This window comes from Acomys russatus, chromosome 1 (assembly GCF_903995435.1).
Source record: "Acomys russatus chromosome 1, mAcoRus1.1, whole genome shotgun sequence".
Lineage (NCBI taxonomy): Eukaryota > Metazoa > Chordata > Mammalia > Rodentia > Muridae > Acomys > Acomys russatus.
The window spans coordinates 51,909,930-51,934,650 of NC_067137.1; positions in this window are offsets into that span (position 1 = coordinate 51,909,930).

Sequence of the window (24,721 nt, forward strand, 5' to 3'; positions counted from 1 at the left end):
GAAAGCTGTTGTAAAGAGACTTGTGAATGGAGCAGATAAAAAGTTTAGAACCAGACAATCAAGTAGGAAATAAATGTTTTTATTAATCAATCAAAGTTTTAACTTATGAATTCACTGGGACCATAAGAGTACACACAAGACCTACATAAGTTAAAACCAGACAAAATCTCCGAACTGATAAGGGGACGTATACAAAGCCCCGCCCCCAACAGCCACTGATGCCTGCTGGCAAAGGGAATGCCATTAGGCAAGCCAACAGCACTCCAGGGCATGCTTCATACTCAGGAACAGAGGGCAAACACAAACTGGACATCGTGTTGCTGTTGTTGTTGTCACGGTGTGTGTGTGTGTGTGTGTGTGTGTGTGTGTGTGTGTGTGCGTGCACACCTGAGAGCATGTTGGAGTATGTGTGTATATATATATATATATATATATATATATATATATATATATATATATATATATATATATATATATATATATATACTTTTTGTTTTCTTTTCTTTTCTTTTTGTCTTACTGTTTTTGTTCGATGAGAAATTTTCAGTCACTATTTTTTGGGGGGTTTGCTTTTTTCTTTTTTAAGAGAAAAAGAGCATGAAATTGTGTGGGTAGGGTTGTGGGGAGAATCTGAGGGAAGTTGGGAGAGGAGAAAGAATATGATCAAAATACAGTTATGTCTAATGGAATGACACATATGGGTATATCAACCACCACAGGGCTGGTGTCATGCTCAGGAGCAGTCGATCAACATGTAACAGATTCCACAGTTTTTTGTGTGCTTTTATTTGGTTACACTTTGGTGGTGTTTGGGTGTGTGTGTTTTATTTTATTTTATTGGTTTGGGGTGTTTGTTGTTATATTGCATATTTTGGTTTATTTTGAGAAAGAACTTAAAGTTGGGTGGGTAAGAAGGGGGAGGGGGTCTGAAAGGACTTGAGGGAAGAAACTAATATGACCAAAATATATTTAAAATTAAAAACTATTTTCAATAAGAAAAATGCTATAAAAAGAAAATCATTAGAATACATTGCATTACAAAAATCTAAATAAAATAAATAGTGGGTATACATGGAAAGAAATCATGGTCATGGTATAGTTTGGAGGAATCACAGTCCAGAGATTATGATGGAAAATGCTACATGGATAGTTCCAGGAGACTCGATTGGGCAGGGCTTAATACACATTTAATTAGAAAATTAATGACACTGAGCTTTGAAAGAATGAGAGTGGAAGGTTGGAGAATGCAGGATGCTGCCATGGCTCAGTGGCATCTTCTCATTTCCCAAAGCTAATAGGTTGAAATCTTAACACTCAGGACCACAGAAAGCGAGGAAGCTGAGTAGTAGCACATGAATTGAAGCGAACTTCTCCTTTAGGAAGAGAGGCTGCTAATGCAATACGATGGTGCCCTTAGAAAAAGTGGAAGTAGAGACAGGCACAGGAGGACATTGTGTGACTGTGAAGGCCAAAATTGAGTATTGTGTTCCCAAGTCAAAAAAGCACCAGGCATTGGCACAAGTCCCCGAAAGGTAGGGCAGATTGACTACATTCTCCCTTACAACCCTCAGCAGGAAGCAACTTCAGTTTTCCAGTATCACCAGTCGATTCATTTTGGCACTGGTTAAGTTTATGACAGTTTACGGTGCTTTTTATGGCACCTTAGAAAACTCAAAGAATTCCTTCTCAGTTATCCAGATTGGCTAATTTTGTACTGTAATTAGAAGCATTATGTGAACTTGATTTGTTCCTAGTACGTATAATTACAGGGAAACGCCTTTTTCGCTGGCCTCCTTCATAAACAATAAACTTAACAACAAATGTATCAATGGCATCTGAAATTTACAAAAGGATCATAACATCTGGTGCCAAGACTGATTCTTATTTCAAATATTATTAGTTTACTACAATTGGGCAATGACTAACAACATTTTGAGGAGAAATTACAGAAAGAAAATAAAGAAAATCATCTTCTAATTATTGCTTTCAATGAAGTGCATTTCTTACTTAGATTTATGTGGGCAACCCACCCATGTAATGTGTCACACAGTTTGATGCTGTATTGCTTTATAATTCTTTATACTCCATCTTAAAAATATAACAAAGCCTGTTAGCGCCTTCCCTTGATCTTTGCAGAATGCTATGAAAATAATAATAAACCTCTTGGTTGAATAAACAATCTGCCTGTGACAATTGCTCAAGTGCCTTCTGGCAAGTCTAGTCCTTTCTGCTCTCTTTAAAGCTGCAGAGTGCAAATTGCTTTGCAGCAGTGATATATTCTGGTCAAAGCAAGGGGGGAAAGGAAGCATGCCACTTAGAAGTTGACATTAGTGATTGAAGCATCTGAGCTTCATCAGTGTCTTTGTGAAACTGCCTCTTTTCTAAGAAAGTAGCTTTTGCCTATGGATGAGATTTTAATCCACCACTGTTTTCTTTTCCTCATCATCAGGCATATGAATGATGAAATATATAGGGATGTAATATGTTTAAGGAATACCTTTGCTCAGAATGTTATGAAGAGTGATAATGTTTCCTGTCCTGCAAACAAGTAATGTACTACTCTGTTAGAGGACAGTGAGGCACCTTCTCCTCATGGATGGGCTCAACCCGATCTTTTGTGGCAATGTTTCATGGACCCAAGAACAACAATGACATGGACATTACCCACTCTGCAAATCTCAGCTCGCATCACCTATCTTTCCTTTCAGTGTTACTATTCAGAGGAACATTTTCTAATCAGTGGTTAACTTTATTTTTTAAAAATTATGCATATGTGTGAAAGCCTGCCTGAGTTTATGTGCCACTCTGCAGTCAATACTGTAGCAACACATACCTTTATACCCAGCAAGAACAAGCTGAACTTCTGTCATCGATCCTGCTTATATTCTCTGCTTTGTGTCCTTTCTTTTATTATTGTGGAAACTCTTCTCTCTTTCACACGTGACTTAGATAATTCCTAAGAAGTCACTTTAGGGTCACTTTCTTGTAGAAGCTTTTTGGTGCAAACTCTTCTGTGTATCTTCAGAGTAGAAAAGTGTTGGGTAAATATTTGTTGAATGAATTACTCCACTCATTCCATTAACCTAGGCAGTAGACAAACTGAAAACATGTCAACATAACATTAGAATGACTTACTCATGTTAGTGTCAGATTGGTATGCCCCACATTTCATTATTCCATGTGGACTACAATACAGACAGTTTCCCCTAAGAAATTACTTTTAACTATGAAATAATTCTTTCCCTTTATGGCATAGTAGGTTACCATAATGTGCTTGGGTGATATGCCCAAGCACATAGAAAATGTTTGTTTTAAATTTCTATGAAAGATGCCAATTGTATCTCTTTGAAAGTTGGAAAATTGAAATTAAACTCTGACGAGTAGGTGTAATTTAAAGAGTATGTTTCTTGGTTTTGGAAAAAAATTTACAATGGCTTTCCCCGAAGCTCAAATTTTATATGCAAATATAATGTCATTGAGCAGCCACATACATTTATAGAAACAAGTACTAGCCTTTATCATTAATGTTAACTAGACTGAGAGTCTCATAAATATGTTTTCTTATTGTAGAAGATGACATTGGTGAAAATTTTGACCTTTATTATACTCTGTGTATAGCTTTTTTCATTGTATTGTATCTGTGATTCGTCTTAAGAAACCAGTTTGGGAGTTCTCAAAGCTAAGATTCTTCTAAGAACAAGAGTGAAAGCCTTTGTAGGCTTCATGCTTATCTAGGATGGCTCATGGAGATTTCCTTTTGCTGGGATGCATAGTTAACACTACCAGTCAACAGGTCTCAAGAGTCTTTCTCCTTCTTATTATGCACTCATTGACACACACACACAAAAACAACATATATAATGTGTGTACATGCCATAGAATGCATCATTAAGGCCATTGTCCCTGCCAGAGAGATACTCAGTGCTGAGAAAGTCATACTAATAACAGCATTAAGTCTACGGAAGCAATATAGTTGAACTACTTCAATTTACATTGGACCTACTAAGGAAGAAATGAAGAGGCCAGCAATTGTTCCACTGACTTGTCACACTCTAACTATAAACATGAATGATTCCGAACTGCCAAAGGAAATGGATGTGCTGCAAATATTCTTCCTTTCACATTGTCCTTTTGTGTTCTGTTAAGTGAAACTGTTCTCAATGCTTCCAGGTCTAGTTTAGTATCAGGGCTCTTCTGAGAGTAAAGTGACCCTTGAGAGTAAAGTTCTGAGGTACCACCACAGGAAGCGCTGCTTTTTCTTACCTCTGTAGTATTGGAGAGGGCAGTAAGAAAAGCAACCCCCCTGTCCCCATGGCCACACTTCTAGCTGATGCTGACTTAAAAGCTAAAGTAGGTGAAGCCCTGAACTGCTGCACAAGATGCCCGATGTGGCAGATGGTGGATTGTGTGGAGACCAGATTGTTCATGCCCAGTCTCATGCCCTTATGCATTTCAGCTGCTATTTTTCATTTGTTACAGAAATGCCATTATCTTGAGAAGTAATGCAGTTTCCCAGATATTTTGAAATCCTTAAAGCTTATTTTTTTGGAGAGTCTGTGCTGGAACACCACCGGCTGTGCCGTGTGTGCATTCTATTAGGCTAATGTAGGGTGGAAATAGCAAATTGACTTTGATAACGGATTTTCAAGTGTGCTCTTTGCGGATGAAATGCTGTTCAACTTATTATGATTTTTGCAGGCAGTAATTTATTTGTAAATGTCTTGACTGCACTTTAATGCCACTCTGTCTCTGGGGGTGAGTCTGTATTACAACCAGTTACAGATATAACAAGGTTAGGGATACGTCCTCACGTGGTCTTTGTCTAGGGCCTGAAACTTTCTCCTGTTGTGACAACATGGCAGGAAGAAATGATTCAACAAGCTTTAGCAGTGTGAGGGCAGGGTGGCCCTAAATTAGCATATAGATGCCACATCCATTATATGTGTGGGTTTCTTCCACAGGAAAGTCAGCAGCTAACATCAGACCACCAAGAAACATCTTTCATATCCTTTCTACTGATACTGCCTTGAGTTTATGAGGACGGTGAAGAGTAGGAAAGCTCAGACACATCACCATCAAGTGAAAGGACTTTGTACCCATGGGCTGTTTTCTTAACACACTTCTTCTATTTAGGTGCTCTCATTGACTTCTCAGGTTAGGGATGACTTTATCCTCCTGTGTGGGTTATTGGAGGAAGACATGACCCGGCGCAGAGTCAAGTCAGCATTCTATATAACAGTCAGCTGTTAAGTTTTTCCAGATTTGTTGGCTACATTATCTCTATTATATTTAATTCTCTGATAATGTAACACAAAAGCAGCTACAGCTGCCAATAATGTGCAAATTAATAAGCATGTTAGATAAAAATTTCTTATTGGAATAAAAGCAGGCTGTGGAAACGAAATTTCTAGGTTAAAGGGAAGGTGGGTTTTGTACATGGTCGTACTCCATGTTTACACAACATTTTGAGTCATTTGTGAAATCACTCTCTCCTATGTAATCCAAATTATTTCATCGTATGTCCCTTTTATTTTATTTTAAAACTGCAAATGTGTGTGTGTGCATACGTATGTGTGTGTGTGTGTGTGTGTGTATGAGAGAGAGAGAGAGACAGACAGACAGACAGAGAGACAGAGAGACAGAGAGAGACAGAGAGACAGAGAGACAGAGACAGAGACAGATACAGATACAGACAGATAGACAGATAGACAGGGGGAGGGGGAGACAGAGAGATAGAGAGACAGAGAGACCTGTGGAGGACAGAAGAGACTGTCTGGGTGCTGGAGTTATGGACAGTTGTGATACACCTAGGGTGGGTTCTAGGATCTGAAGTTGATACACTGGGGAATCAACTCAGCCACCAAGCCACTTTTAAGGTCTCTTAGATCCGGTTTCTATAGATTTGTTAAAAGTCCACATTCAATACATGTGTCCTCATCATTCTCTATTATAACGCTTCAAGGATGATTCGACTTCTGTTAACAACATGCCACTTTGTTGACATCAGTACAAGGTAATGAGCTTCATTGTGATGTTCCCAGAGAAGCATAGAATGCACTTTGACCACGTTCACCCTCTTACCCCTTCCATAACCCTTTCATTTCCCCGTTCATTTGTATGCGGTTTCTCTCTCCTAAGTCCCACATAGGAGAGAAGACATATCTGAGTGTGCTGGTTAATTGGTCAGTATGACACAAGCTAGAATTCCCTAGAAAGATGACACCTCAATAGAGGAGCTCTCTCCTTCATACTGGCTGTAGGTAGGCAAACTTTCGGGGCATTTTCTTGATTAGTGCTTCTGTGGGAGGGCCCAGGCCACTATGAACAGCACCACCCCTGGGCAGGTGGTCCTGGGTTGCATAAGAAAGCAAATTGAACAAGTTCTGGGGAACAAGCCAGTAAACAGGGTTCCTCAGTGACCTCTACTTGAGTCCCTGTTTTCAAGTTCATGCCCTGAGTTCCCTCAATGAGGGCCTGTGATGTGGAAATGTAAGGAAAAGAAACCCTTTCCTCTCCAAGCTACTTTTAGTCACATGTGTTTAATCACATGGACTGAAAGCAAACTAGCGCATTGAGTCTGTTACTTACTACAATGATGACTAGTTCCATTTGTCTCCCTGAAAATTACATAATTTCATTCATATCAATGGCTGAAAACAATATTTTAATTGTGTGTGTTTGTAGCATTTTCTTTATCCTCTTATCCACTAGGGGCTAACTATCTGGATTCCTTAACTTGGTCATTGTGAATAGTGCTGTGATAAATATGAGTGTGCAGGTAGCCCTATCCTGTGTTGTGTTGACATTGATACTTTTAGGAATATTTCCAGAAGTGACATTTCTGGATCATATGGCAATCACGTGTATTTTTATTTATTTACTTATTAATTAAATAATTAATCTATTTATGTATTTATTTTTAAAAAAACTTTATACTTTTCGTCCACTATGCCGGACTTACTTACCTTGTTACCAATAGTCTGTGAGGGTTCTTAAAAAATTTTATTTTTTTGAGAGTTTCATTGATGAATATCATGTCTTGATTAAATCTCCCACTCCTTTCCTTCCAACTTTCCCTATAAGACCACCACTTTCTTCTCCCACTGTTATGCATTCTTTTTTAAAACCATTGATCTAACCTAGTGCTATCAGTATGTGCATGGCTAGAAGGTCATCCACAGGATAATGAGCAGCCTGTAAGGGACACATCAGAAAAAAACTGCCTCTCTGTTCCCAAAAATCATCAATTGACAATAGTTTTGCAGCTAAGAGTGGGACTTCATGAGTTCTATCTTAAGGATTTCTTGGGTCTTCTGAATCATCACTAACTTTTGCTGGTTTCATTTATGTTTATATTTTACCACGAGGGCCTTGTGCTCTCTAGAGAGGATGTACTATGCTCTGGGATATAGCTCCTTACTAAGGTATTTGAACTCGAGTTGAGTTCTCTGTGTAGTCCAAACTGGCTTCCTCCTGCCCCGCCTGTCTCAGTAGTCATGATTACAGGCCATCAGACCAGCCCTAACTTGATTTTTTTTTTTAATGACAGACATTCTGACTGCAATGAGAGAGGAGTTTTGCTGTTGTTATTTTGAAAGATGGTCTCACTCTGTAGTCAAGCCTAGCTCTGAACTCATTATGTTTCTCAGGTTGGTATCAAACATTCAGAGGCCCGCTTGTTCCACCGCCAAGTGATGGTACTGCAGGCTTGATCTTCTGGGCTTGATTCAGTGACTTGCATTTTGCTGATGACTAAGGACTTTGACCATTTTTCCTATATTCATTGACCGTTCTGTACTTCACTTCTAAGTGTTGTTTCTACTCAATTGTACATTTGCTAAAGGACTTATCAGTGTTTAATGAAGACATTCCTTAAATGATACCATCGCATACATCCTCCCATTCCTCCCTCCCTCCCACTTTCACCCCAACCCCCCTTTCCTATGACTGTGACCAAGGGGGACCTCCTCCCCCTGAATATGGTGCTAGGGTATCAAGTCTCTTCTTGGTAGTCTGCTATCCTTCCTCCGAGTGCCATTGGGCCTCCCCAACAAAGGGACATGGCCAAATATGGGACACCAGAGATCCTGTGAAAGTCAGTCCCCAGTCTCCACTTAACTGTGGAGAATGTTCTGTCCCTTGGTTAGATCTGGGTGGGGGTTTGATGATGGTTGTATGTTTTGTCCTTGGTTGGTGCCTTTGATCAAGCAGAACCCCTGGGCTCAGATCCACCCATCATAATGTTCCTCTTGTAGGTTTCTAGGACCCTCTGGATCCACTTACTTCCCTATACCCTATATTTTTCTCACCTAGAGTCTCAATAGGATGTTCTCACCTCTATCCCACTTTCCTGGTAGGTGCAGATTTTGATGGGACCTGCCCCTTGGGCTAGTGTCCAGTTATAAGTGAGTATATACCATTTGAGTCTTTCTGTTTCTGGGTTAGCTCACTCATTATGATCATTTCTAGTTCAATCCATTTGTCCACAAATTTTGGGAATTCCTTGTTTTTAATAGCTGAGTAGTATTCCATAGTGTATATGTACCACAGTTTCTTTATCCATTCTTCTACTAATGGACACTTAGGCTGTTTCCATGTTCTGGCTATTATGAATAAGGCTGCTATGAACATGGTTGAACAAATTTTCTTGTTGTGTGCTGGAGCATCTTCTGGGTATATTCCAAGGAGAGCAATAGCTGGGTCTTGAGGAAGCCCTATTCCCAGTTTTCTAAGGTAGCACCAGATAGATTTCCAAAGTGGCTGTACTAGTTTGCATTCCCACCAGCAATGAAGGAGTGTTCCTCTCTCTCCACATCCTCGCCAGCATGTGTTGTCACATGAATGTTTGATTTTAGCCATTCTGATGGGTGTAAGATGGAATGTAAGATGGGTGTAAGATGATTTGCATTTCTCTGATGACTAGAGATGTTGAGCATTTTTTAAGTGTTTCTCAGCCATTTGATATTCCTCTATTGAGAATTCTCTGTTTAATTCTGAGCCCCATTTCTCAATTGGGTTATTTGGTTTGGTGGCGTTTAATTTCTTGAGTTCTTTATAAAGTTTGGATATTAGACCTTTGTCAGATGCAGGGTTGGTGAAGATTATTTCCCAGTCTGTAGGCGGCCGCTTTGTTCTTTTGACAGTGTCTCCTGCCTTACAGAAGCTTCTCAGCCTCATGAGGTCCCATTTATTAATTGTTGACATTAAGGCCTGGGCTGTTGCACACACTTTATTTTATGTGTATGAATGTTTTGCCTGCATGTTTATCTATATAACATGTGTGTGCCTGGTGCCGGCAAAGACCAGAAAGAGGATGATGATTTCCTTGTGCTGGAATCACACAAAGTGTTGTGATGCTTTGGATGTGCTAAGAATGGGATCTCAGCTCTCTGTTAGAGCAACAAGTGCTCTTAACTGCTAAACGATCTCTTCAGCGCCCCCACCCCCCGCCACCCCCACCCAGAACTATCTTTTAATGCTAACAAAAATCACACAATTGAAGTCCTCTGGAAAGCAAACTATTATTGCTGCAGGCAACGTTTTGGGATAGAGAGTGACTGTGTTTTAATGTATTTCATTTTCTCTTTGTCTTTTGCTCCTCTCTCTCCTCCCTTTGCCTCTTGACTGTATCATACTGTGTGACTGGTTACTGAGGTGCTGCGTCACCTTCTGTATTATTGCTTAATCCTTGATTTCCTGTGAAGTACAATGAATCTTACATTAGACTCTTCTGAGTCAGGTGGTGTGCCATCTGTTTTCAGGCCTGGTGTACACAAATAATAGAGTCACAAATAGCAACAGCCCCTCGGTTTTCAGTGGAATGTCCTTATTCACACACCGACACACACACACACACACACACACACACACACACACACACAGACACACACCCCAAGAGAAGGGCAGGGGAGAGAGAGAAATTTCAATTTTCAGCAGATTCTTACAATCACCTGAAATTTTACATGAAACCTTTATTAAAATAATTTTATACCTGAATATACACATGGAATGGGGTGCATTTGAGCAGATGTCTTTGTTGTTCTGGGCTGATGTTAGATTTAAGTGGTTGGAAATGGTTGTGTAATTGTATATAATAGGTGCATGGCATGAGACTACTGGGATACAGAAGAGCAGCTGGCAACATTTTGTATTGAAGCTGATAGCAGGTAGCATGAAGCAAGTTGAAAGAATGGAGGCTAGCTAGAGCTGGCTGCCAACTTGTGATAGCATTTCAAAGCCTTCACGCACCTTCAGTCATAAAAATGAGGACTCATTTACCATGCAACTTTAAATCCCAAGTCAAATATTAAACTACAAACAAAAGTCTTTTAACTATATAGTCCCTTGCTTAAATCTATTCAAATGAAAAGCAAATTACTTTTTATAGTGTACCTATCAATTGAAAGATACAATACATACTAAAGTTGCTAGGACATGATTTTATTGTGCTTTAGACTCCATCTCCTCCTTTTTCTTTTTTCTTTTATTGATTCTTTGTGAATTTCACATCATGAACCCCAATCCCACTCATCTCTCCATCTCTTTGTATCTGCCACTCACCCTTGCAACTTAGCCCCAAAATAAAAAAAAGACAGAATTTAAAAAATTGTCATGAAAGCTGTAGTATGTCACAATGTATCACATAATATACTCTTTTGTCCACACATCTTTATTTTCCAATGTTCATTGCAATGAGTCATTGGTCTAAATTTAGGACTCTGGTGTCTGATGCACCTTTAACTCCTCTCAGATATCCTGTTGTTGCTCTGTGTCATGGAGACCCTGCAGCTTTGGACTTGCAGGACTGGCCCTTTGACATGCTCCAGCAGATCATAAATGGGGTAGATTCGAGGAGGGCCAACTCAAATCCCTGGATCTGGGCCTAGAAAGTGAGTTGGTTAGTCGGCCAGCTCTAGAACCCTGAACCTGACCCAGCTACCTCACTCTATGATACAGCCTGCAGTGGTCAGGGTCCGCTATTTTGTTCTCATCTCCTTGGGGTTGACACATCCATTCCTTCACCACGAGGGTCGGCTCTACTGTGCTACCCAAGTGAGCTGCAGGACCTATTCTCCTTTGCCCATAGCATTCCAAATCAGACTAGGGTGGGGTCTGCTCTCTAGCATTCAGACCCTTGGAGGTGGCTTACCTGATCCCCCACCATCAGGATCAGCTGTGCTGCCCAGGAGAGGGGCAGGGACAGCTCTCCCAAGTGTGGTGGCCAGTGAGGAGGAGGGTCAACTCAGCACAGTGCCTTAGGCAGAAGTTCAGAGTAGGAACATTTGGATGGCCCTTGGTGGTAACACAGACTTATCACATTAACACAGACCCCAGCTGTCATAGAACCATGGACCCAGATATGGTTCCAGGAAGCACCCTGGGCCCAGATGTCTCCATGGGTTAGGCCTCTCAGATCAGCATGTCCCCAATGGCAGCATGGTCTCCCGTTGCAGTCCAAACCACAGATATCCACTTGGGCTTTTGTGGTAACCTGGGCCATAGATACAGACACAGATTCCAGCTACAACAGGACCATAAACCCATGTTTGCCCTTGGCAGCCACTTGGACAAGGACCTCACCGTAGTGCTCTCATATCTGCCTGTTCCTCACTACCGTCCTCACTTCCACCTTTCTCCACAGTTTACAAAGCCCTTGGCTTTGGTTTCTTTTCCATTTCCTTACCGTGTACTCTACCGTTCCCATCTCTCCATCACACATTTATCCATCATGGTGGCACGCAAGACAAGTGCTTGGTGTCCTTTTTTTCAGCCTGGGGTCTCCCTCTCCTCTGAAGTTCCTCCTCCACATCCTCCAATGACTTCAGAAAATACTGTGTTTCTTCGCAGACAAAGGTCAAAAATTCAGACACTTGGAAATTGTTTCAAAGTGTTCATTAAGCTTGTCACACTGTTTTCATTTTTATCAGGTATTTTTGAGACCTGTCATGCATAAGGTACCTAAAACATTGCTACAATAATGTTAAAGTGTGGAACCTATAAAAAAAAAAAAATAAATGATACAGCAAGCTGATCAGGTTGACTCCATGCATTGCTGGCCCAAGCCCTGGGAACTGTGGAGGGGAAAACTATGTTTCCTTCAGCTGCAATTTCTCTTGTCAGTGTGGAGCTAGCAATCAAATTTCTACTTGAAGTGCCCCAGATGGAATCCACGTTTTACAGGGCAATATTGAGTTTTCCAATTTGGGGAGGCTGTGATGACGCAAACAAATTCTGGTTTGGACCTAGATAGATAAGGTCACCAGAAATAGTCCCCTAGGTTTTCTTGGAGTATGAAGATGTAATTTGAGAGAAGGATTGGAGTGTTGGGTCACTGGGTGGTAGAGAGGATGTGATGTCAGATTAGAGAGCATGGAATGAGCTAAGGAAGAAGTGCTACTAAACACAAAAATTAACAGAAACAGTGATCTCCCCCATTACAGGCCATAGTCAGTCTGCAAATTTCTGCTTTACCTAATTGCGACTAGAACGAAAATGGACACGGGTATATTGCATCACAAGTATTTTCTGATACTGAGATCTGTTCTGCTTCTGGAACCCCAAATGGAGTCGTGATACCTTTGTAATCATCTTTCATGACACCCAACATCTCTTTGTTGCTGTAAACAGCATGTAGTTTGTTTTAGAAGCAAGCCTTCACTGTGGAAAGTGTTAACATCACTCTATCTATGATGGGGGTATTGTTTGTTTTAAAATTTCATGTTGCAATTGTTAATCATTGGAGTGCTAAATTTTCGCTGTTCCTTAGTATGTGATTTTTCCTTCCATGGGATTTCAGAACCGAAAACTTTGAGATTTTTCTATGCTGCCTTTATGTTAAAATTTATGTGGGCTTTGGACCACAAAGTTTGTGTTTGTTTATTTGCTTTACAACATTAAAATAAAATAGACATCCCAACCTCTGGTCAAAACAGCTGTGGTTTTCTCAGTTCCAAGATCTCTACTTCCAGTTGGGGCAGCCTGTCAGACAGCCTCAGACCCTTTGTGGGAGAAAACATTAAGATTTTGCCTTTTGACTTCTTTCATGTTTTGGTGTATTTGACAATTGTGAATTCCAGGGACTCCAAAATGTACACAAGATTCACAAATCCACATACAAAGATCAAAAGTAAGTAATAAATTATCCAGGCACATGTAGCGACAAGATCACTACTGTGACCTTGGTAGCACACCCAGACATAGTCCAAATGTCTTTCTTTCTTTTTTTAGCTTGCCTTGTTTTTTGTTTTTGTTTTTGTTTTTTTTAATTGGGTTTTAGAAGTGCTTTAATCTGCTTTAGTTTTGAGGTAGACAGTTCGCTATCTGTTTCTAGCATATTGGCCACGTAAGCAGTACAGCGTGCACTCACTCATTCTTCTCACCAAGGGACTGGTTAACAGTATGGTTAGGTTATACTGTTAAATAACAGCAATATTTTGTAGCAGATAACCAGAATATTTTTTCCTGCACACAAATATGTAAATTTATTTATACATATGCCTGTACGGTGCTATTATACCAAATTAAATTTAAGTGCTGGTGAGGATATGGAGAAAAGGGAACACTCCTCCATTGCTGGTGGGAGTGCAAATTTGTACAACCACTCTGAAAATCAATCTGGCACTTTCCCAGAAAATTGGAAAGAGTGCCACCTCAAGACCCTACTGTACTGCTCCTGGGCATATACCTCCCAGATGTTCCAATATACAGCAAGAATATTTACTCAACTATGTTCGTAGAAGCTTTATTCCTAATAGCTGAAACTGGAAACCACCTATATGTCCCTGAGCAGAAGAATGGATAAAAAAAACTGTGGTACATTTACACAATGGAAAACTACTCATATTAAAAACAAAGGAATCATAGATTTTGCAGGCAAATGGATGGAACTAGAAATAATCATCCCGAGTGAGGTAACCCAGACCCAGAAAGACACATATGGTATGTACTCACTTATAAGGGGATTTTTTAGGCATATAGTAGAGGGTAAACATACTGCAGTGTACAGACTCAAAGAAAAGTAACAAGGAAGACCCAAGGGAGGATGCACAAATCTTACTCAGAAGGGGAAATAGATTATACAGTGGGAGTGGCTGAAGGAAAGGAACAAGGTAGGAGAGGGAGAGAAGAAAGAAATGAGGGTGGAGACTCGACCTGGGGAGAGATGAGGGTGGGAGGACAGAGGGGCTGCAGAGAGAAGAAAATTGTGGGCCTGGGCATCTCTGTTACAAGATGGAGACTCAGTACAGGGTAGGCTTCTGGGAGGATATGGGGTGACTCCAGCTGACTCCTAGTATCAGGGGTCATAAAGACTGAAGAGGATACTGTCTGATTAGATAGGACTCCTAGTGGAGGGAAGTGAATACCAACCCACCTACAAAAACTTCAACCCTAAATTTACCCTGCCTACACAATGAGATGTGCAGGGATAAAGACAGAGCAGAGATTGAGGGAATGTCCAACCGATGCCTGGCTCAACCTGAGATCCACCCAATGGGGAGAATCAGTTCTTGAAACTATTAACTACACTCTGCTATGCTTGCAGACTGGTGCCTAGCATAGCTGTCCTCTGAGAGGCTCCACCCATCAGAGGATCAAAACAGATGCTGTGGCTCACAGCCAAACATTGAGTGAAGTGTAGAAGTCAGAAAGGGGTGGGGGAAGGAGAGAAGGACCTGCAGAGGACAGGAGCTCCAGAAGAAGACCCACAGAGCCAACCAGGGCCCACAGCGGCTTGCTAAGATTGAAGCACCAACCATGAACCATGCATGGACTGGGCCTAGATCCCCAACACAGATATAGCTGTTGGACAGTTCAGGCTTCATGTAAGTTCTCTAGTAAGGGGAGCAGTGACTGCTCACTTCCCCCTGGCAGTGCTGCCTGCTAAGCCTCAGAGGAGGATTCACTCAATCCTGACTTGGATTGATGTGCTGGGGTGGGTTGGTGGGGAGCGTTTCTGCCTTCTGAGTAGTAGAGGAGTGGGCATAAGGGGAAGAGGGAGGAAGGGTAGAACCAGGAGGAGAGAAGGAAGGGAGTTGCAATCAGGATGTGAAGTGAATAGATAAATTTTAAAAATTAATTTTAACAATTTCACAATTCTCACCAGATAACAGAGATGTCCAGATACTCCATGGAGTTGAAGAAATGGCTGTTACAAAGCTGGGAAATTATGGAAATTGGTGATTCTTCCTTATTCTTATATGAAGCCTATCTTTTAAAAAGTTTCTCTTGGTCATTTGGGTTCTAGGTTTTACTGTGTGAACATTTCAACAGTGATGTCAACTGTAAGGGAACATGGCTGACATCTATGTCTCTCTGTGTCTCTCTGTCTCTGTCTCTGTCTCCTTCTCTGTCTCTCTCTCTCTCTCTCTCTCTCTCTCTCTCTCTCTCTCTCTCTCTCTCTCTCTCCCTCTCCCTCTCTCTCTCTCTCTTTCACCCCCCATCCTCTCTCTCTCCAATGTGTGTAAGTGTGACACAGCATGCATGTGAAGTTCAGAGGGTAACTTACAGGAGTTGGCTCAGTCCTGTTCAGTTCAGGCAGGGATGAACTGTAGCTTCTCAACTAATTGGTGCCACAAGTACACACACACACACACACACACACACACACGGACTGAATGTTCATTCTTTGATTTTCTTTTCTTGAATCTTCTCTATCATGGATTCCATTTTCCTTTTTTCTTACCTATGTATACCAATATATATGTCACATTTCTGTATCTTAATTTACCTCAAGATCATGCTGATTTTCATTGTCCATTTATAGCCCAGTCCAGCTCATCCATCCACTAAAGAGAAAGGTTTGTCAAGTGTGACAAGAGGTGCCAGACTTTGTATCTTATATATTGTAAATGGAGGTAGGGTGCATCACCAGAGACCTCCTTATTTAATGGCGATTTGTATTCATTTTATTATTTCAAATTAAAATAAAAGAGACTATTTAAAGACATATTTTCTACAAAATATCTCCTAAAATAATAGCTGTGGTGTAAAATTACTCTGTATTTCTCTAATTCGGAACTGTTTAAGAAACAATTTTAATTGTACTTTTACTTAAATAATGTTGTTCAAATGTAGTTATCTTTCGTTTTCTATATGTTTCTCTGTATAAAAAGGAGAGAAAACTAGAATTCCCCTGTGCTGTTGCAAACAAATTCCTTCCAGTAGGAATTGTTTCAGAAGCACTCACAGACTACAGAGTACTAGAAAGATTTTGTCTTTGCAGTGAATTAGAGTGCCTTTGCCACTCTGTATCACTTCTCTGGTTAAGTCTTACGGTGCTTTGAGTGAGCATGGCCCCCACAGACTCAGAAGGTGTGGCACTATTGGATGTGTGACCTTGCTGGGATAGGTACAGCCTTGTTGGAGGAAGTGTGTCTCTGGTGGGGGTGGGCTTTGAGGTTTGAGGAGCTCAAACTAGGCTCAGTGTGACTCTCTCTTCCTGTTGCCTGATGATCAGAAGTAGAACTCTCAGACACTTCTTAGATACAATGTCTGCCTGCATGCTGCCTTGTTTCCCACCATGAGGGTAATAGACTAAACTTCTGAATTTTAAGCCAGTCCCAATTAAATGCTTTCTTTTATAAGTGTTGCTGTGGTCATGGTGTCTTCACAGCAATAGAACACCGACTAAGACAAGTGTCTTTTAGCACTGTTCCCATGATAGTGAATTACTGGGATTCAGTTGAAAGAATAACTATTTAGGGTCACAAGCTGGCACATAGTCAGAAAAACTTATATTAGAAAATATTCGTAAAACGTGTATGAGAAATTTCTTTTTTTAAATGTGTCTCTAAGTTTGGCTCTGAATTTCACTATGCTATGGGAAGATAACTAATATTTCACGAGGACCAGCAAACTAAGCAATAAAACGAGGCCAGCTTTAGACTCCCAAGTAAACGTGCACAGCGTAACCAGCACAGAACCCAGCTGCTGTCATGTTTGGAGGCAAAGTGTGTGTGGGTTTTGAAGGAAGATTTCATGGTCATTGAAAGTAGAAGAGCAACAATCCTGAAAGAACCTGTATCAGACTCCTTTAATTGCTATTATCCTTACGTTAGGGCTACCACTGTGTGCTAATTGGCTCTTACTCCTGCCCTCCTCGTATTGCGATCAATTAGCTGGCAAACGGAACTGCTCTTTAATTTCAGAGAAAAAGGCCTCATACGTTTTCAGGTCCTAATTATTAAAAGGTGACGAGGACCGATAAATTTTCACCTTCCTGGAATCACGAGGGGCTACTTTTATAAAATTAATTACATGTAATTAAAATGAGATTACAAGTAGAATAGTTATTTAAAGTGGCTATATTTATCATATATTTTAAGCATAGCCTCTGCTTAGTTATGATTCTAGTTTGAAAAGATATTTACAATTTTCACTAAATTGTACCGTTTTAACTAAAACATAAAGTAGCCACTAAGTAAGTTAAACTGTTAAAAGGATTTTCAGTAAGAGGTGGATGCCCACTAAAGATGTTTGTGTCTCAAAAACTAATGGTAACCAAGAAAACACATCCCAGTTTGGGAAAGAAAATATAATAAATGTTTAGTAATAATATTTATAGCTAAAAATGAGCTACAGAATATTTCTGGTGTAAATTTTTACAAGCAAGACAACAAGGAAAGGGGAGTTTTTCTGTGGAAATGGAGAAAACTTTATTTTAGTCTTTCTTTATTTCGGACAAGGTCTTCTGTAGCCCAGCCTGGCCTTGAACTCCTTACACGGCTGAGGATGGCTTTGAACTTCTGATCCTCCTTGTTCTATTTTCCAGCTGTTGGGATGGCTCCCCCATGTTGCCACATGCTGCTTTAGTGCTGCAGCTCAGCCTCAGGGCTGGGTGAAGGCCAGGCAAACACAGGAACAGTAGGCTCTGCGTCTTTAGGCCCGAAGCTCATTTACTACCAGCTTACTGCTCTAATTTTTACATCTAACAACTTTATTAGGAAAATCAGTGTTTACAGCAATATTGATTTTTGGTAGATTTGTATTTCTAACGGTTTCTTTTCCTCACAAAGAATCTCATAAAACCAAGGGCCTTCCCCACCTATGCATCTTAATCCAGGGTCTCCTCTACCTGTATTTCATGATCCAGTGTGGAATGTGGTTTTTCTCTCCACAATATGGTAAAATCTTTACCTTCATTGATGTTCTATCTGCTTTTAGCTTGTTGTGTGTGTTATAAAATGTTTTCATCTTGTTTTTAAACAGTCATATGTACCACCCACAGTTTGTGAACCATTAAATCTGAAAGTTCAAGTCACATTCATGAAACTTAACATAAAATTTATTCAAACATAGCTAAATTAGAAAAGTATAAGAAACTAATGGGAAAAACTGGAAACACTCCTTTAAGTAAATAGCAGATTTAGTTTTAGCTTAACATTGTTTTAGAAGTGTTTACTTTGAGAAGTGACTTTCTTTTTATTCTTTTAAAATGTCAAAGCAAACTTTTCTCAAACAAATATATTACTTATATTCCTTATAATTCTGGATATCCAGTTTTGTAACTCCAAAAGAGTTTCTTAATGGTTTAAAAAAAAGCGTGTATTTAGAAGTAGGCAGCTGGACTCAATTTAGATGGTTCCCCCACCCCTTTTGGGGGGGCAACATCCAGAGCATCATACCCAGGAGCCAGTTGAACATAGCCCCGCTCTCCATTAGGCCTTATCAGTGTGTTTACTTTGGCCACATCTATGCCATGGAGTTTCTTCATGGCCTCTTTGATCTGGGGCTTGCTGGCCTTGGCATCCACAATGAACACAACTGTGCTGTCTTCTGTCTCCTTCAAGGCTGACTCAGTGGTTCTGGGAATTTTGATGATGCCATAGTGGTGAAGCTTTTCCTGTGTATGCTCTGTTGAGAGTATTTGGGCTTCCTAGGGATCCTTTTGGGTCTTGGGCTGCTGGAAGGTGGGTGACATACAGATCTTTTTGTAGCCGTGGACACCTGCCTTTTTCCAATTCCTTCTTGACTTTGAAGGCCTTCACTTTGGCTTCAGCTTTGGGAGGGGCAAGAGCTTCCTTCTTTGCTTTCAGTGCCATCTTGTACATTTTTTTTTTTTTGTCATTTAATACAAAGATTGCTACCATTTCAATCAGAACACTATAAAAATGAGATGACATTATGGACATGTGTAAGCGGATCTCAAATTTCAAAGCCTGTTTTTAAACTTTAAAAGGAAAAAAATAGAAAATCATCTGTTCTCAAATCCACGAATACACCTAGAAGGATGCTCAGAACTGTCTGTAACATGCCTTTTCACATCTCTGCTTTTAATTTTCCAAGTCACTGTCACCCCATAGCATCACTGATTCACTGGTAGCCAGTTCTCTTATAACACCCTAGAAATTTAAAATTTTAGGCAATAGTTCCAAAAAGGAATCTTGAATAAACAATTTCTTCATTCCACCAGTTTGTCAAAGTTTAGCTTTTTCTCATGACATGCGTGTTTTTCTTTTTTTTCTTATTTATTTTATTACAACTGAATCACAACATTCAGTTTTGGTGTATGTACAATAACGAATGCCTGCTTTTGTGCCTCTATGGCCACTTATAATTTAGACAGTTTAAGTTTCAGACTTTGGGTCACAAAACACAATTATCAATATATAATATTCCACTTCATTGTGACTCTGTGTAATCAATCATGTAAATGATGAACAGTCCTTTGTTAATGAGATATCTTTTGGTGAGAATTATTTTTATGACATTGGAAGAGATTACAGAAAATATGAAACCAGTTGATAATTAAACTTAATGCATTTATTTTTATAAACAAATACGTTGCTATGGGTCATATTAAGCTGATAAACACTTATTGATTATTGTGAATGTATTGTGTGACTAGAGAGACAAAATAAATAAATCACAAGCTCCTATCACTGGCACCATACGGGCCTCATCAGAAGTTAAACTAGCATCAGGGAGATAGGTATCAGTAGCAATACTTCAAACGAAGAAAAACACATTCATATATACTAGAAAATGGTTTTAATATGCAGGAGTAGCTAACACACAGCTTCTATGTCCTTTTTTTCCTCCCAGAATGAGATTCCAGAAAAATTCCCATTTCTTGAGGTCCACTTTTTCAAAAACGATTTTCAAAATTCAGAATGAATAAACTAAATAAAAAGCATTTAGTTTTTTAAACTGTCATGCAACATCCTAAGTATAGATGATTTTAAAATAAAAACTTGTCGTGAAACTATAGATGGAAGAATATAACATAAACAGCTGTAACTATTGATTAAAATAGAACTAAAACCACATAAAGGTTTATAATTTTTTTTGTATAAGATGAATTCTCAAGGGGAGATTTGCTCATTCAAAGTTTCTTTTTGTAGGTGTCCAAAAGGCGGTAATTTATTATCAAACTTACAGAAGCGAGGATCAACTTACTTCCATGCAGAACTTATTGGGTGTGTCCTTTTATGTAGTTATGCAAGTCTATGAGGAAACACACATGGATCCTTTGATTATAAAACTTTATAAGTTTTTAAAATTTGGAAAAATAATACAGGATTTCATAGAATTTCATAGAAATTCCATAGAAGTTTACTAAAAAGATTTCTATTGCTCCAAAATTTAAAACTTCCAAAAGGTTAGTGATTAAAATTTCTGGAATTTGTTCACTATTTGTAAGTATTAATAAGTCTTTAAATCTTATGTTCACCTGTGTCGTTTTATCCTCAGGATAAAGCTCATTATCCAAATAATAGGTTTGAGGGAGGACAGCTCATGAATACAGCAAAAAGGAAGCCCAACAAGCAAATATAATTATGTATTCTCTTACTATGGAATGAATCAGAATATCAGTGACTAATGCATTGTTTTTCCAAATATTAGACTAAGAAAAACCACACAGTTGCTATAATCATAAATTTAGATAGTTTAAAATATGAGACAAAATATTACCTTTTTAAACAAGTTTTTCCAGACACCAGCAGTAGAATGACTCTTTCCCTCATGTAGTGTTTTATTTGCGGCACTAATAGAAATTTTATTTTGTTTTTATGTTTTTCATATAATATATCCACCCTTATTACGGTTTCCTCTCCCTTCTCTTCTTCCAGTTCCTCTGAACTGCCTCTTCCCTCCATTTCCTTTCTTTCTCTCATAAAAAAAGGCTTCTAAGGTTGTGTTTTGTCTATGCAAATTTTATGCCTGCAGAGTGAGTTTCCATTTGCCATTTCTGCATTGTGAAATTTTCCTTTCGACTTTGTCTTAGGTTTTTTGTCAGGTGTTTGTTCCTGGTTTCATCTTATGAATGTTAAATTTTTGCTTTTCATTTTGTAACAGTTTTTTAAGTTTACACCCTGTCTTTAAATTCATAATTATGTCTTTTTGCAAGTAAGTTTCTAAAGTAGCCAAATATGTACTTTCGTCTCTTGGTTTTAAACTTCCCTGCTAAAGTTCTCACCAAAAGCTAACATTGTTTCTGTAACTTTTTTTCCTTTTTAAGAATAACTGTTTTCTTTTTAATTACAGGTTTATTTTATGTAGGATTTGTTAGTATATATTTTTAGGAAGCAACTTATAAGATTTGTTTTGGCTAAGGCACCAGCCAAGGACAATACAGGAGGTAAACTTTAAACCCCTTCCCAGATCTAGCCAATGGTCAATATTCTCCACAGTTGAGTGGAGAGTGTGATATGACTTTTTCACATACTCTGGTGCCTCACATTTGACCATGTCCCCTGGAGGGGGAGACCTGGTGGCACTCAGAGGAAGGACAGCAGGTAGCTAAGAAGAGATTTGATACCCTATGAGAATATACAGGGGGAGGTAATCCCCCTCAGGAACAGTCATAGGGGAGGGGAATAATGGGAAAATGGGGGGGGAGGAATGGGAGGATACAAGGGATGGGATAAACATTGAGATGTAACAAGAATAAATTAATAAAAAAAAAAAAAGAAAAAAAAGAAGAAAAAAAAGATTTGTTTTGGAAAACCTTCTATGCAAAACTGTTTAGAAAGCTACAGATATGTTTCAACACTTCTAATTTGTTTACTCGTTTAGCTCTTTATCCTTTGGAGGCTCAGTGAAGGGAGGGAGTAGAACCCAGAGCCTCCAGAGCAATATGCAAACACTCTATCACTAAGCTACATGCCCAGCCCCTAGCCCTCTGTTCCCAAGCTTTAAATATGGCTTTAAAAATATTTATAATAATATTTTCAATACCAAACAATTATCCACATTTTATAAAACATTTAAAAATATTTTAAAAATATGCTTGCCTAAAACAAATGTAAAATCATGGTTTAGCACTTCCTTTTCCACAGAATTGCCTAGAGATTTTGACTGAAATGATTGAAAACCAAATAACAAAAAGAAAAGGCAATATTTTGCTTACTCTTAGGTTATAGAACCATTTTTGCATAAAATGTTAAGAATGTACACGAATTTATCTCATAACATTTATTCTTATAGATTTAACAATTATGGTTCTGAGATGTGAAGTCATTAACAGTGACAGACTGATTGAGTTAGATATATTGCACATCAAGTCAACTTTACTATTTCACAATGTTAATTAGCAAAAACTATTATTCCAGGAAATTTTCGACCATGATAATGACATTAAAAATAATTACATTGTTTTAGCAACTTCCAGGAATTTCATTTATTGAAAGAAATTCTGCTCAATCTAGCTTCCTCTAGGATAAACAGTCTTCTCAGAAAACGTTTGTTTACTTATCTGTCTAGGCTCTTTAAAAGACTTACTTCAAAACATTCATGTTGTGTGACCATCAGTCCTATAAACTACAGCTACATAGACTTTGTCAGATTTCAACTAATATATCAGTTAATAACTACTTGGAGCAGCCTATTGTAAGTCAAATACTTTACATTTGTAAATGTACCTTCTTGAATTTTGTCCTTTCAAGGTCTACTAAGAGTTTACGGAAATGATGCTGCCTTTTTTTGCATTGAACACTCACCTGGCTTTGCTATCTTGTCCTGTCTACCAGCTATCACTTGACAGTTATCTTTGTGGTCTTTTTTCCTGTCAGTTATTTTTAACTGTCTAATGTAGTGGTTCTCAATCTTCTTAATGTTGCGACCTTTTAATATAGTTCCTCATGTTCTGGTGACCCCAACCATAAAATTATTTTCATTGCTATTCATAATTGTAATTTTGCTATGGGTATGAGTCAAAGCAAATATCTGTTTTTTCTCATGGTCTTAGGCAATTCTTGTGAAAGGGTCATTTGATCACAAGGGCTCACAGCCACAGGTTCAGAACTACTGGGCTAATGGAATTATAATGAGAAGGTACATTGTTAACTCTGTTATCAAGTTTAAAATTTTCAAATGACTCTTCAGAATTTGCTTTTTCTAAAGCAATGATAAAAGTGAAGAATAAAGATTTGTTTAGTCTCAATTTTATTTATTTATACCATTTATTAATTATGTTTCCCTAAACTTTATTAAAAGCAAGTTGGAAGCAGCCTAAATGTTCACAAAAGAAAATGAAAGCATGGAACTTGCCAACAATGAAATTTTGACTTTATAAAAAATAAAATTATAAAATTTATAGGGGAATATAGGGATCTAGAAGTTATATTAAGGTAACCCACTTGTTTTTAATATGCAGAACCTTAATTAGTTTCATACATGTGCTTATGTCTCTGCCATGTGCCTATAAGTCATGCAATGTAAAAAGGGAGCACAGGAGGAGAAGGAGGACATAGAGGGAAGAGAAATAGGTGTGATAGAGCAAGGGGATTGTCAGAGTTAAATGGAGTCCTTCCTTAACCTTAAATTAAGCAATCTATCTCAAGAATACAGACATTTAGAAAACCATCAACATACACATCTGTGAGCACACCTTTCTGTAATATCTTACCTCCTATGATTTGTTTTGTAAATAAATGATTAAAAGGTCAGTTACTGATAACAGTAAATGGTCTGGTCATTTAATCCCTTCCCTTTAAGATATGTTCATTATTCTCAATCTCCTGGATATTATTCTTATAAGAGTCTAAAATGTCCAATGGTAGATTTATAAATGACAGTGTCCTTTAAAGTTTATTTAATATGTGTATACAGTTCATAGACATGCTGTTGCTAATTATGTTTTCCAAGAATTTAATATATAAATTCTATATTTACATTATCTTCATACTTCCCTATCTTCTTTCCAGTTCCTCTGATATCCTTCCTGACTCCCTCTAAAATCCATGAACTCTAATTATCTTTGTTGTATATATATGTATCTATCTATATATTTACATATATATATATGCATACACACAACCAGTTGAGTCTATCTAGTATTGCTTGTATGTGTATTTGTTTTGGACTGATCAGTTGGGGTGGTAGGCTATCAAGGGGGTCATCAATGTAGAACACTGCATCTTTTTTCTCACCCTCAAGTGCCTATAGATCACTACTGATAAAGTATTATATATTTATAATCCATGCATTAATTTTATGTAATATTAAAATCTGAATTGTTTCCTATATTTATCCATGTATTAATTTTATTCAATTTATTTCAGTAATCAATTATGTAAGACAATATTTTCTTTTGTTTTTGTTTGCTTGTTTGTTAGTTTTTTGAGATAGGGTCTCTCTGTGTAGCCTTGGCTGCCCTGGAACTCATTCTATAGACCAGACTGTCCTCTAACTCATAGAGTTACTCCTGCCTCTGCCTTCCAAATGCTGGGATTAAAGGCATGTGCCACCACTGCCCCGCTGAGAATAACTTTTTAGAATA